This window comes from Prionailurus bengalensis, chromosome B4 (assembly GCF_016509475.1).
Source record: "Prionailurus bengalensis isolate Pbe53 chromosome B4, Fcat_Pben_1.1_paternal_pri, whole genome shotgun sequence".
Taxonomy (NCBI): domain Eukaryota; kingdom Metazoa; phylum Chordata; class Mammalia; order Carnivora; family Felidae; genus Prionailurus; species Prionailurus bengalensis.
This window is the reverse complement of record NC_057358.1, coordinates 129,111,540-129,118,412: the sequence shown is the minus strand read 5'-3', so window position 1 is coordinate 129,118,412 and position 6,873 is coordinate 129,111,540. Positions and strand designations below refer to the sequence as shown.

Below are 6,873 nucleotides of genomic sequence, written 5' to 3'. Positions count from 1 at the left end.
CGATTCTGCTGTGTCAATAAGGATTCTTCATGTTGTAAGAAGCAGAAAGCAAAACTGAGGTTGGATTTAAAAATAGTGAGAATTGGTTGACTCCATGATTGAGAGGTTCAGTGCTCAGGTGAGTTCTAGGTACAGTTTGAGTCAGAAGCCCATGGTGTCCTCAGAGTTCTGTACCATTTTTCAGGAATCCTCTGTGTCCTGACATCTTCCTTGGGCTGCTTTTGCCTTGTGGTGGGAAAAAATTGCAAGAGCATATCTAGAGCCTTCTAGCCACAAACTACCATTACAGAGAGGAAGAGAGAAAGCTTCTATTCCAGCCAATCAAGCAGAAGTCATGAGACTTACTGAGGAGACAGGATTAGAACCTAATTAACTCATGGGTCCAGGATAATGAAACATGGTGATTGAGCATAAGTCAAGGGTTCCAATACTGTTATGTTGTAGGAAGGGAACTGTAATGAACACTGTCAGCTACCCTGCAATCCTTCCACCTTTCCAATAGGAACGACATTTTATTCATGTGTCTACTCATTGGCCATGCAATCCATGTGACTCAGAGGAAGCCACTCTATCCTGGCATAAATTCTATGGTTAACCTCTGATTAGCCTAATATAATCAGTGCATTAACTCTCCCTGGTGACTGCTATTGGCCTGGGGTTAGGCCATAACCTAACTTGAACCAATCAAATAGAAAGGAAAGATGGAAAGATCATATTCTGTGTTTTGGAAAGAGGGGTTTCTCTTTCCTTCATGGAGATGAATACGAAAGTGTATAGTCCTGATTGCCACCAGCAGCCACTTTGTGACAATAACAATAAGAGGTCAGACCTCAGGCAAAGCTATTGATACTGGCAGCAGAATATAGATGAAAGGACCTGGGTATCAGTATTGTTGAGCTCCTAACAGCTCCATGCCTGAACCCCTCCCACCCATAGCTTCCAATGTCTTCATTATTTAATTCTTCGTGTGTGGGGATTTCTCTTTGTTTAAGTCAAAGTTACCCTTACTGGCCCAGGTAGAACAGATATTGCAGTGGTTATTGACAGGCAGGTGCAGCCTCATGGGATCCCTCTGTCATCTGTCCACTGGCTCAATTTCCACCACTCAAGAATTTAAGAATGGGTGTCCTCTGACATGGTGCAGTGTTGTTTTTTTTTGTTTGTTTGTTTGTTTTAATTTTTTTTTCAACGTTTATTTATTTTTGGGACAGAGAGAGACAGAGCATGAACGGACGAGGGGCAGAGAGAGAGGGAGACACAGAAACGGAAACAGGCTCCAGGCTCTGAGCCATCAGCCCAGAGCCTGACGCGGGGCTCGAACTCACGGACCGCGAGGTCGTGACCTGGCTGAAGTCGGACGCTTAACCGACTACGCCACCCAGGCGCCCCATTGGTGCAGTGTTTTAAGTCAGCTAACATACCTACCTTCAAATTCACACAACTGCTCCCGATGGAGATTGATCATGGTATGTTCTACCTTGAGTGGTTTTGTCATCCACACTTAGGGACCTCCGTCTCTGGTTTCCCTTCCAGGTAAAGCAATAGCGTTTACCACTGTTCTACTGGTGTTGACTGTGGCTATTGCTGGAGTCTGGTTCTGATATGCTCACAGACAGGGCTATGATCTTAGTTTCCCAGGACCAGGGAGTGAATTGGAGAGAGAGAGAACAGGTCCCTGAAACCCTGATGGTATATGCATGAGGATGTGTTTCTTGGAGGTGTGCAACAGAGAGAGTGTAAATCTGCTGGTTAGCTGGAAATGAATACAAATCAGCCCTCATTTGTATTCATTGATTCACAAGCAAGCGGGTTTGGGAGGCTGCAGATGAGGCGAGAGAAAGCCTGGTCTCAGCCGTGCCTCTAACTTATAAGTGAACTTGGGCACATTATTTGCTGAATGAGTCCGAGAGTCTTCTCTGTGAGGCAGGTTCATTAATAACTGTCTGCAGAACAGTCATGTACTTATGGGTCACATAGGGCCATCCTTGAATCCCAGCTCCACTGTCTGCCATTTGTGTAGCACTGAGCATGTTACTTAAACTTGTGAGCCTCGGTGTCCTTATCTGAGCAGTGGGAATAAGTAAGGATAGTAATCCCTAACTCAGAAGGCTACTGTGAGACTAAGTGAAGTAGAGCATTTATTTCACACAGAACTTGGCACATGGTAAGCACTAAAGCAGCGTTAGTGGTTCCCATCAATATTATTCTCTCATAGGGTTGTTGCACATAGAATATGAGACTTTATTTTCTCAACTGATTCAACCCCAAGAAATAATCATAATTATATATCAACAATAAAAACTGCATTATGGATTTAAAGGATCACTGATATTGACCAGTACATAGCAATGTACTAAGATAATAGAAACATCTATCTTTTGACTAATAGAATTTTAGAGATGATTTAATCCTGCTCTCTTGTTTTATAGGTGAGGATACTGAAGTTCTATGAAATAGAATTGCTTGCCAATATCCAGAGCTAATTAGGGCAGATCGGGACCAGAAACCAGATCTCCTGACTCAGATATGGTTATATTTCCATCTGCTTCATTTTACATATACAGAAGCCAAAGTTGGAGACTGAATGCCCATGGTCACACAGGTCAGCAGCGATAGATCTAGGATTCCTATTTATGTAACTCACAACTACGGTGTACTTTGTATGTGCTGAGCACTGTTCTCCGTGCTTTGCGTGTATCCAAACATTTAATCTTCCCTGCTACCCTATGAGTTACTATCAGGACTCCCACTTTTCAGATATGGATGGGGCTGGAGAACAGACCAGGTCAAATAAATTGCCCAAACATTCATAGGACACACCTGCATTAGAACACAGACCATCTGCTTTCTAGGTCTGCATAAACCCCCATTACAGTGTCCCTCAGCACCAGTAAGTCTGAACTAACCAGCTACAGCCCACACAAGGATCAGCACTTGCACCTGGTACCTGCAGTTCAAGTGTGGCTGTCTCTGAAGAACAGCCTGTGGCAGCATGCCAGACTACTGACCTGCGCTCCATGAGGGAAGGAGACTGCCTTGCCTTCCACCTCTGCATTCTGGAAAACCCACTGCTGGACCAGCATTGACATCAAATAGCAATCCACTGACTCACTGGATGACACGGGGCCAGGTTTTCAGTCAAGCCTGTATGAAGCAAGAGTAGGAAATGGGGGTCAACCTACTGACTGGATTCTCCAGGTCTGGGTTCTGGATTCTCCAGGCAGCAGAACTGCCTCCTTTGTGCTGATTAAATACTCTTGGACCATTCCAGGGCAGTGGAGAGGGCCCCAGTAGGAAATTCTGGGCTTCTTTGTAATCTGGGCATATGGGGAGCTTGACAAATTAATTGCACTATTAAACGAGATGCGACTTTATTTGTTCTGCGACTAGTTACATGAAATAATAGCAGGGACATTTAATGAGAACTTACGATGCTCTAGGCACAGTATCAAGTAATTTACATAACTTAACTCCTTTAATCTTTGCAACACGAAGGGGTAAGACGTACAATCCACCCTTGAGACACAGGACGACTGAGCCCCAGGAAGTTACATCACTTGTCCAAGGTCACAAAACTAGGCTGTGGCAAAGTATTCATAATCAAGATTTCTAATAGCAAAGGATATCCCTTTTCACTGTGAAACACAGCCTCGATTAAAATAGGGAAGGAGAAATATCATAGTAAACATATTAGATAAAAAGATGCATATGTGTTTTTGTGAGTTCTCTGGCAGGGAAGGAACTAAATGGCCAGTGAGTCTTGCCTTTAAGAGAGAAGCTTTAGTGGAAGAAACTGGTGTCCAAAGTGGGGAGGTAGGGGGAGAGCCTGCTGAGTGAATAGGCTTGTCAGGTGAACTTGGCCAAGTCAATTTTCTTTCGAGTCTAGAGAGCAGCCCAGCTGGAAAACTGGGCACAGCACAAGAGCCTTTTCTGAAAACCAGATCTCGTCACTGAGCCAGGCTTTGTCCCTGGGAAAGAAATTGCCACAAAATGAAAGGCAGGAAGGGTCCTTTTCTAACTGCAAGAGCTATTTCAGAGCTGCATGAGAATGCTGTGCCAGGAGGCAACACAATTAGCAAATCCTGACACCAGTGGCTGCTTCTCTCCTGGGCAACGTCTGTGTCAGAGCCAACATCTGCTGGCTTACCTTACCCAGCCAGGACAGGGACTGTGCCAGCCTTGCTGCCCACACGCTCCATGCCAGGTGCACTTGGCAGGGCCCTTCTGTCCCCCTGAGGGCTGTGTGGCATGGCTATGTTGAGGAAGGGACAGCCGAAAGACCACAGGTGGCCCCACAATCAATGTTACTGCTGCCAACGCAACCTCTTGCTGTAAATACTGACCATGGCTCAGAAGAAAAGATAAGCCCAATAAATAAGATTGAAATGGACTCTGGGCATATTAGGATGTCTTTGCTGCAAGGCGCCGGCAGAATGTGTTTGTTCAACAGAACTAATAATATTAGTTACCACTGACTAAGTGGAGACTCAGTGCCAGTCCCTCTTCTAAGGCTGTGTGACCATCATCTCAATGGATCCTTACAACAACACAGAGAGGAAGGTGCAATTGCACACTCCATTCTACAGGCTGGGAAACCGAGGCCAGGAGGCTAAGTAACCTGACCCACAATATCAAAAGTGACAGAGCCCAGGTAGAGTTAGAATCAACCCCAATCCTGAAAACTCTCACTCCACACTGCCTTCCCCTCCAGTTCCATCCCTGGCACAGTGGATCTGGAAGCACATACCCCAGAGAGTCAATCCTTTTGAAAAAGAACACAAACACAAAAGACCATGTTTACCTATTGGATATGTTTTTGTGCCTCTAGATTCACACTCATCACTAGAAATAGCAGTTTCCCAGGAGTCCTGAAGCTAGATTGTGACTCTGGTCAAAGAAATGATTCTCAGAGCAAGTTTTGGAATCTTAAGCAAAAGTCTATGTGTTCTTTTTTCTCTCTGGGCCTTAATCTCATCTCTAAATCCATGGGGAAGGACAACAGAATATCTGAAGTGCCTTCCACCTCCAAAACGCTAAGGTTCCTCAGAAAATCTGCACCACACACATGCTGGGGCCAAAGAGAACGCAACCATCCCCAATGCACAGAGATGGTATATCAATGTTGGATCTATTAGCCTCCATCATTCTCCCTACAAATGGCCTCTTTTTCCTTTTCTGTCTGTCCAAATCCTCTCAAGTAGTATAATCCCAAATCATGGACCATCTGCTTCCTGAGGCCTTCTAGGAGCCACTGGAGCCAGACGTAGCCTCTTTTTCCTCAAAACCATGTGAGCTGGCAGCATGTTAGTGCCTCTTCTGTGCTGTCCTATAGCACACCAAGGTTGGAAACTCCATACTTGCCCCCCTGGACTGGCCAGCAGATGTGAGCAGAGCAGGTGCCCAGGGGATGGTTATGCTGGGGTAGAGGAAGGAGGAACATGGCAATGAAACATGCATGTAAAGACTTGGGGAACAGAGGAAGGGGCAAGATGTTTCATAGGTGCTGAGTGTGAGACTTTGGGGAGAGGGACACAAACCTAAACAATAATATTAGAAAATTTTGGAGTCAACTGTATTCTTACCCTTTGGTATTTTTAAGTAAGATCACTGGGAAAAATTTGATTGCCACTGATTACCTCTTGGTAACTAGACTCTTTCTTTGAATGTGACTCTGTACAGGGACTGGGCCACATGGAGCATGGGGATTTATACAGTTTATAGCAGTGTTAGCTGACAGTGTATTCCCACCAGACTCTACATCTATCTGCTTCCCACCCCATGCCTGTGATTTGCCCCACTGCCTATGGTTCCCTTCATGTCAGTTTGCTTTTATTATTTTTTTAAATGTTTATTTAGAGAGAGAGAGAGATAAGGGGAGAGGGAGAGAGAGAGAGAGAGAGACAGAGACAGAGAGAGAGAGAGAGAAAGAGAGAGAGAGAGAGAGAGAGAGAGAGAGAGAGAGAGAGAATCCCAAGCAGGCTCCATGCTAATAGCGCAATGCAGGGCTCAATATTACCAACTGTGAGATCATGACCTGAGCTAAAATCAGGAGTCAGATACTTAAATGAATGAACCACCCAGGTGACCTAGTTTGCTTTTGTTCTTACTTTTCTTTCTGCCTAAAATTCCTTTTCTTTCCATTTTTTGGAAGCCATCTTTCTAGACTTATCTGTAGCATCACCTTTTTGAAGTGTCTGCAGACATTTTGGCCAAATAGAAGTGTCCAGTCACTCTGATCCCAGCATTGTAGCCATGACAGTTATGTCAGATGATGGATGCTATAGACTTACCTCCATTGACTTGTTGTTTACAGATCTGTCTCCTCCCCAACATGGTGCAACCAGAGGGCTGAGACCCATATCTTATTCCTCTCCAATCCCCAACATTCAATAAATTTTTGTTGAGTTCACAAAGGTGAGAACTTTCAGAGCTTTAGTACAGAGTTTTTAAAATTATGTATAATTAATAATATCTCATATTTACTCTGTTTACTATTTACCAGAAAGTATGCCAATGTTTTTAGTGGATCACCAGATTTAATCTGTTCAACAACTCTGTGAATAACCTTATGTGATAGGTTCTACTATTATCATCATTTTGCTAAGGAGAAAAATGAAGCATAAGAGGGTCAACTCAAGTCCCCACTACTAGCCAGCATCTGAGGAATCTAAACTAAAGTGAGCTCATGTATTCAACCTCAAAACTATATTGTATCAAGAAAGGAGAATGCATAGAGGGAACAAATTATATGTAATATGAGAACAGAGGCTGAATATTACTAAGGTGTACTAACAAAGTAACATATCTAAATTTTAAATAAGAATGCCTCACCTTATAAATCTTGGTAATTATTGATTATATATTCTGTGTTTA

General features: G+C 43.8%; 1 long non-coding RNA gene across 1 annotated transcript; it reads left to right on the top strand.

Moving 5' to 3' along the window:
• The first annotated feature begins 2,421 nt into the window (after window positions 1-2,421).
• LOC122473881 lies at window positions 2,422-6,427 on the top strand. The gene is made up of 2 exons (XR_006294735.1): window positions 2,422-2,602; window positions 6,314-6,427. It is a non-coding gene; the product is annotated as an uncharacterized LOC122473881 (long non-coding RNA).
• Window positions 6,428-6,873: the final 446 nt, after the last annotated feature.